We start from the raw sequence: 8,061 nt of genomic DNA on the forward strand, positions 1-8,061 counted from the left end.
ATCCCCATGTCACAACCTTCCTCCAACGGCTGACGGAATTTGAGTGGAAAACTTCAAATTAGGTATGACTGGTTTCATTCTTACTAAATTGAGTTTAATACAGCAGATACTTCAAGACAGAATGTGTTCTTAAAGTGTAGTTGTGTCCATTTTTGGGACATATCTGTCTCCACAGATGACCAATCGCCTCAGTGTTCTGGGCAACACGTGAAGAAGCCACCCACCTCAGCATCCTGCAAATAACTGGCTGTATAGTTTAATTCTTTTTTGCAACTGTGTTTATGTATTTTTACCTCTATGTACCACAGTTTATTTCTACCAACACATAATTTGCACGTTTTGAGCTAACTCTAGAGGAGGCTCCCCCTGATTTATGGTGGGATTTTTATTTCAATGTAAAAAGAGAAATCAAATTAAAAGAAAATGAATATCCAGTGCATAATGTTGTCATTTTGATTTTTATATCTTACTTACAATCAAATGTATATGCATGCGTGCATTTGGGTGCATGCTTTCTCTAATATCTATACATATATTTGGTTAGTACGGTATGTTGCTGTTCACTCAGAACATAGTAAATAGCTCATGTTAAAAGGTAGATAACCGCTCGTAGAAATACGGTACAATCTGACAGCTGAGAAATTGCTGTACCAAAAGTGCGCTATAAGGGTAAATTACCAGGAAATTTATTGCAACCAAGTACATTGAATTGAGCTTGCGGTGATGTAACGTTAACAAACAGTACTGCGCATCTTAAGTGATCACAGTATCTTACTGGCAACGCTGTTGCCAGTATGATACCTGAGAGGGTTCTGCAGTGAGTTACCGTGATGTGGTGCGAGAGTATTATACAGCCAAAAATCTTACAGTATCATTCCACGAACAACGCTCAGTGGTATGTCACTGTTGACCCAGAGTCACGGTATGATGCTGGCGATAGAGTTGCCAGCTTGTTACCGTAATGTGGATAGGTAAAGTCTGACAGTGCATCTAACCAGTGAAGTGAGTTCCATCTCCTCCGGGTTCGGTGTGTTTGTGGACCTTACTGCTTTGTTGTTCTGCCAGAATCTGGCTCTTGGCTCAGTTGGATTGAGGATTTCCTCCCAGGCTGCGCTGACTTCTTTCAGAATACAGGTGAACTCATTGATTAGAGTGAGTCCAGGCTGTAAGCAGGTGAAAGGTCGGGCACAACCTGCTGGGAGGGGGGCAGACTTTGAGGTGAGGTAGTAAGAGGGGGAAGACGAAGAGGTGGGAAGGATTTTTTTTTACCCTATTTAGAAATCAAACTGAATCTTGGCACAATGTTCACTTGATGAAGCAACACTTTCAGTTTGTATGTATGAAGTGGATGGGACCGTCTTTCTCCCCGGAGCTGATCCGAGGATCCAACATGCGGGAGACTGGAATTAGTGGCAAAAAATTCTAAATTTAAAAATACAAACACAACAAAAACCCATGGACCAATGAAACTGGTAAACAAATCTGACAAGGAAAAACTAAAAACCAGACACTTCAAGATCATGTTGAAAAATGTTTATTTCAGACATTCTGAAAAACGAAGGAACATAAGAAAAGTATACAAACAACAAAGTGAGAAGAAGAAAAACCCCAAATTAAAGTTTAGCTTAAAGTACATAATGTTAAAATACACATGTACACATGTAACTCATTTCCAAAATCACCCACATAAATAACACAATCTCATTCTATAAGCATATACATATTTACAAATGCTAGTGTTTTGTTTTGTATTTGAACATATTCACCAAGATTCATATTTCTGTATTTATTCTTGAACTCTTATGTTTGGACATTGTTTCAAGCATTTACTGGTTCTGCTGTAGTTTCATCCCCACATATTTAAACACAAAATCTTTTTTTGTTTGTGCTTTACAGATAAGAATTTATTTTTTCCCCTCCTGAGATTGTATTTTTCCTCCTTTTTAATAAATAATCTTTGAATATTTGTTGGTAATAAATTGTTTTCTGACTTGGATATTACTTGAGCTTTACAATACTAGATCATGAAATGTGAGTAACTTTGATTGTATACATAGTTTTTTGGTGTGTTCAAGATAACTTACGTATTGCTCTCTTTCGAAGTATGAAAAAGTGAGTATAACATTTTTTTAATAGTTATTCCCCAAAACCTCTACACAACAAGACAAATATGGTAAGACCAGTGAACGGTATAACATGTGGAGTGATTTGTGGTCCAGAACCAGTTTTGTTATATTTAGCACTGAGATACTTCCGGTCAATTTAGTTTGTAAATACTATACCTAATTTGTGCTTTCCAGGACAGATTTTTATCAATTATAACCCTGAGAAATTACCAAATGACATCATTTTTGTTTTATTTAAATTTAGTGAAAATATATTTACATGAAACCACATCTTCAGGTTTTCCATCTCCTTCATAAAAACTTCTATAAGTTGCTGCAGATCATCCCCATCACAAAAAAACACCTTTGCGTCATCAGCAAATAAAACTAATTGTAATATATTGGAAACCTCGAATAAATCATTAATATACAAGATATATAATATTAGTCCCAAAACCGACCCCTGAGGAACACCACAAACCATGTCCAAACATTGGGCACAAGCACTTCCAACCTTCAGAAACTGTTGTCTGTTGCTTAAATAGCTTCTAATCCAGTCTAACACTATCCCCTAATGCCATATTACTTCAATTTATTTAGTAATATGCAGCGTTTAACTGTATCAAAAGCTTTTTTTAGATCAACAAACATTCAGAAGACAGCTGTGGATAATCAACCGTAACATGGTGTGACTGACAGGAAAACAAAACAAACAAACAAAAAAAAAACATGACAAGATCTAAGTCAACTTGTCACCAAAATCCACACCAAACTGCAGAATCCTCACACTGATGGCTTCATAGGCCTGTATTTACTGTAAGTTTTTTTTTTTTTTTTTTTTTTTACTACATATGATTCTTGTCACTGAGTTTAATGACAAAATTATCTCTGTTACTTTTAACCATCCAAATGTTTTTGCTTTGAGGAGGACAGAAGGCTGACCCTGAGGAACACCGCAGTACGAGCAGGTCGATCTTATATCCTAAAATCAATTCAAGTGGACAATCAGTCCTGTTCTCCAGGTTCCTCCAACTCCTTCGGAATATCTCTGGCATTGAGTTTGTTCTTGAGGAGACCCAGAGACTCCTCAGAGGAAGACATCAACAAGACAACAGTCTGACCAGCAGTACAGCCTTCATTATTATAACATCTGGGATAACTAGCAGTTATTACTAAATAAACTCACAAAAGGCTTAAACCCAAAAGAATTTCTTTATGAGGAGAAACATATTTTCACATGTAAACAGTGACTAAAAATTTCAGGCAATTCATTCAAATCATTTCCACAATTTTTCCCGCAAACATCATTTTCATAGAATAGTTCAGATCAGGTTCAGACAGTGTGAGTCTCAGTTCTGTCCAAGAAAGTTGGATTCTACTCTGGAAACTCTGAAAAATATCCCAAAAAATAAAGAGGGTCATCAGAAAACAAATATGCATGCGCATTAGTGTTTCTAATATGTCTTTTGTTCCATTTTTCTTCTAAAGAGCCGGTCTAATGAAAATGGGGTTCTTGTGGCATTTTTCTGATGATGGAGGACATTCAGAAAACAAAGCTCAAAACTGCAGTTTTGAGTATTTATTTAAGCAAATAGTCATAAATCAGGAGCAGACAAAAAAATGCAGTTAAAAAAAGCTTGAGTCACATAGAAGTTATCAGTGCAGGCCACAAGCTCCCTGCTCCGCCCCATTCTGATGCATGCACATGCAGAAAAATAGATCCATGAACGTCCTTGTTTTCCTTGTTTGAGCTGGAATCTGGATTAAAACTGTACAGCTGGCTTCAATATTGCTCACCATTTTTGCATCGCTAATGTAAAGTTGAGGGTGTGTAGAGTTGTAAGAGAAATCGGAGCAGGCTTATCACATGCCACTACTACAGAAACTATGTCCTAGAAAATGACACAGATTTTATGATTTGTGCTACAAAATGCATAACCATAATTAAAAACCACTGGGAACACTTTGAATATAGATCAAAAGAGAGACTTTAAGAACATATGAGGAAGATTCAAGCTAACAAACTATACCTGAATCACACTTAAACCCAGGCTAAAACATTTCAAAAGCTTGTGGTCAGTCTCACATAATCATACTACCTCCACCATGTTTGACAACTACTGGAAGTTTCATTACCTAAAATGCAGTTAATTTGTTTGCAGATGTTGGAGGTGCAAACTCTCTATAAAGTTCTTCTTCATTTTCTTTGTTCCAAAGACTTTTTGATCCAGATGTGATAGCAGAAGCAAAGTTTCACTGTAGTGGTTTAATAGAAGAGATCAAAACAGCCAAAAATCAAAAGCCATAACATTTATATTTTGAGTAATATTCCAATTTTAAAAAGCAGTGTGAATTTCTCTTGGAATACCTTAAACTTTTTAATTTTATCAATGAAAGAAAACATTATGATCAATTACAAAAAAGATTTCATCAAATAATTGGAAAAAACAAAGATTTTTTTTTGTTTTTCGCAGCCTAAAGCAGGAAAACATGAATCTCAGCGATATTACAGAAATATGAAAATAGAAAACTTGAGTCTGTTTGTCTTAACAGTTTATTTAGATATTTTTAAGGTAAAAGCTTTGACGAGAATTAATCAAAATAATCTTTGAAAATACCAACAGAAGCCTAAAGAGGAACCACACGCTTTTTTTTTCATTTGATTTTCTCGGGAAAAAGGTGTAATAATTCAATATCAGAAGATAACTGATTTTTAGAGACAGCAAAATAAAATTATAACTTATTTTCCAGAGAAATCAAGTAATGAAGTCACAAGTCCCATTCACCCACAACACACCGATAGTGGCAGAGCCGCCATGCGAGGCGCTAACCAGACCCCAGGAGCAATGTGGAGTTTAGGCAGGCAAGATGGGAACGGAACTTAAGACCTACGCTGATCAGAGAACAGCCACTCTTCCTCTGCTTCACAGCCGCCTCACATTCAGATGTTCAGAGCATGATTATTGTTATCCAGAGATAACAAAATACATTTTTACTTATATGGAAGTCAGTAGAAAAACCTCTCAGTTTGTCAAGATGGAAGACAAAATGTCAATTCTAATTAATCTAAAAGTAATCATCTATATTAGCCAACGTTGCCTTCACACTATAGTGATTTTGTTTTTCTTTATTTCTCTTTTATTCATTTTTTTTCGTTCAAGTTCCGTATCTTCTTGGAGATCCGTAGCTCTTCAGGTCCTTCAGCTTTATAGCTCATTCAGCTATTAAAATATTCAGCTATTTTAGGAGATTACTGCTTGTTAAGTTCCAACTCCATAACTCTTTAACTTTTTAAATTATTCTAACAACTACCACTTTTTTGAATCCATTAAAAGTGGTTGCAGACAAAGATCTACAGACTTCCAAAAGCGCTCCACAGATGTTTTAAGTGTGTTGAAGGTTTTATCCCACTGTGTGCTCTTAATATAAACTGTGTGCTGTAAATTAGGGATTCAGCCAGTGTTTGAGCTGCTAATATCAAAGCTGTTTGGGCTGTTTTGGCATCTACTGGGGTTTGTTAGGCTATTTTGGGGTTTAGCTAATATTTCAGCTACATGCTAGCTATTTTGGCGAATTTAGGCATCTTGTAATATTTTATCTTGCCATCAGCTTCAACGTTTTCAACTATCAGCTTCAGGTTTTTTGGCTGTCAATTTCAGCATCTTCAGCTATCAGCACTAGAATCTCCAGCGGCCACATCCAGCTTACATCATTCACACTAGCATTATCGCAGGTAATGCTAATTTCTAGTTGGTCAATTCAATTTAGTTGTATTGATATAGCCCAATATTACAAAAAAAATGCCTCATTGGCCTGCAATGTATAAATTACTTTTGTTGTGGTCTAAGTCAGGCACAAACTGCTAAATTTTTCAGTCTGAAACAACTTTCAAGTCAGCAATTGTCATGTAATGACAGTGATCTATGAAAATCTGTTTTTGTCTGTTTTCTAAGTATGTTATTTTGAGAAAACCATTGTTATCTCCTAAGAATAAATTATTAAGTTTGTACTTTGAGAAAATGAAATGGAAAAAAGTCTGTTGTCTTCCATAAATACCTTTGGTTCTTTGAATTAAAGCCTTTTCTTCACTGCTCTGGTTTATGTGGATGTAGATCATAGGCAGGCAAACAGTAAAAAGATTGAAATCATAGCACCAACACTAAAAGAGCTTGCACTTAATTAAAAGCGAGCTTTAAAATTGTCCTCACCAAAGTTAGCGAGGTCAGCGGGAGAGTTTAATGTATTTGAGATGAAAAACATTTCTGTTCTCTCTTCTTTTTGTTCTCAGCCTTTAATTCTCTTACTGTCACTTTTGTTCTCTGTTTTACGGCTCTCTGTTCCTCTCCAGCTTTCTGTCTCCTAACTAAACAGTTGTAACTCAGTAATTGGATATGCGGAGGTCCTTAATGAAGCGGCTGACGGCCCTCTGGCTGTCCTGTCGTCTCCAACTATAAAAAATGTGCTGACAGTGGAACCTAAAAGTTATGGGCGAAGTTCAGCGGGGCGGCTGTTAAACTTTCATCCAGCTGCATAGCAGTGTGTATTTATGTATGTTCAAGTCTGTGAAGTGAAACACTTGTTTCTCAAGTGATAGGAAGTGTCATTTTAAAATGTTAGCTGAAGGACATCGTGTTCCTCTGAGTTTAAGTAAACATACAACCTTTTAAAAAATAATTGAAAGGTGTGTTCTCTTGAAGCTTTAGCGTTCCCTTATTAGAGATCTGTGTTTGTCTCCCAAAAGAATGACTGTAAAGGTGTTGGTAATGTCTTACAGGGACTCTCACAATTGATTAGAATTCTAATTAACGCTGCGAGCAGCTCTGAATGGCCCTTTTTCACAGTGCTAACAGTATTCAATGTTTTGTGTTCTCTAATGCAACCTTGTGTTGGAGCTCCGCCGTGACTTCTGATTAACTGGCAGCCTCCACAAAGTAGATCAGTTCATTGCAATTATACATTTTTATGTCTTTAGCAGATAAATGTGCAGCAATTTTCTCTAACTCAAAGTAGTTTTTAAAAGTTTCTTTAGAGCAGTAGGAGCACCAGCCACGCCCACACGATGAGCTCGTTAATTCTTTTCTTTTTTTCTGTTCTTCTTAGCTTTGTTGGTTTAAAGGCTCCCAGGAGTAGTGAGTGCTATTGCCACTTTTGGAAATTTCATGCACAATTTTTGGGAAAATATTGCGATTTGTTGTAACTTTTTTTGATGGCGCGTATCAGTTGATTAAACCTTTAATGTTGGAGCTGCTGTCAATGACAGCTAAATGACAGGTTCTCTATCAACTTTAGTACCCTTTTGACTTTTGACTTGACATAATTTCAATGGATTCTGACATGGAGAGAAGTTAATTTCTGCCATCATGCAACACTTTACAATGCTTCAGAGTCAGTGATTGCGTGAATAATTCACTTAGCGCTCTCTCCTTATAGCAAGAAGGCGCTGGTTTTAATCCGACTGTTTTTTCTGTGGAGTTTGCATGTTTTCCTTCTGGACATGAGTGTTTTTTATGTCTAGGGACACCAGATTCCTTATACACAGCATAGGTTGAATGGTAACTCTAAATTGCCCCCCAGGGGTGAATGTGATTGACGCTGCGTGTTCTTGTGGTGGGCTGGTGATTACACACATGCATCAAAGTCACTTTAAATTTAACTTCAAAGTTGATAACTTATACAGTCCCCCGCGACCCCGAAAGGGAATGAGCGGACAAGAAGATGAATGAATGAAAATGTTTATGTTCTAATATTTCAAAAACTAACCAGTAAATATAAACAAATCTCTGTCAGGTGATAGTTTAGGTTTGTACAGACCAAGTATACTAGTCAGAAGTCAGGGCCTGGAATTATGTACCAAAGTCACTTTTTTTTAACTTCAAAGCTGACAACTTCTAATCTTCATTCAAAAATACTTCATTTTGTTCTCAGTATAACTAATAACTCATGACAACACAGTAAG

At 36.4% G+C, this 8,061-nt stretch overlaps 1 long non-coding RNA gene across 1 annotated transcript; it reads left to right on the forward strand.

Moving 5' to 3' along the window:
• On the forward strand, positions 1 to 437 carry LOC112159737. The gene is made up of 2 exons (XR_002921529.2): positions 1 to 62; positions 176 to 437. It is a non-coding gene; the product is annotated as an uncharacterized LOC112159737 (long non-coding RNA).
• The last annotated feature ends 7,624 nt before the right edge of the window (positions 438 to 8,061 follow it).

Source organism: Oryzias melastigma, linkage group LG7 (genome assembly GCF_002922805.2).
Source record: "Oryzias melastigma strain HK-1 linkage group LG7, ASM292280v2, whole genome shotgun sequence".
NCBI classification, from domain to species: domain Eukaryota; kingdom Metazoa; phylum Chordata; class Actinopteri; order Beloniformes; family Adrianichthyidae; genus Oryzias; species Oryzias melastigma.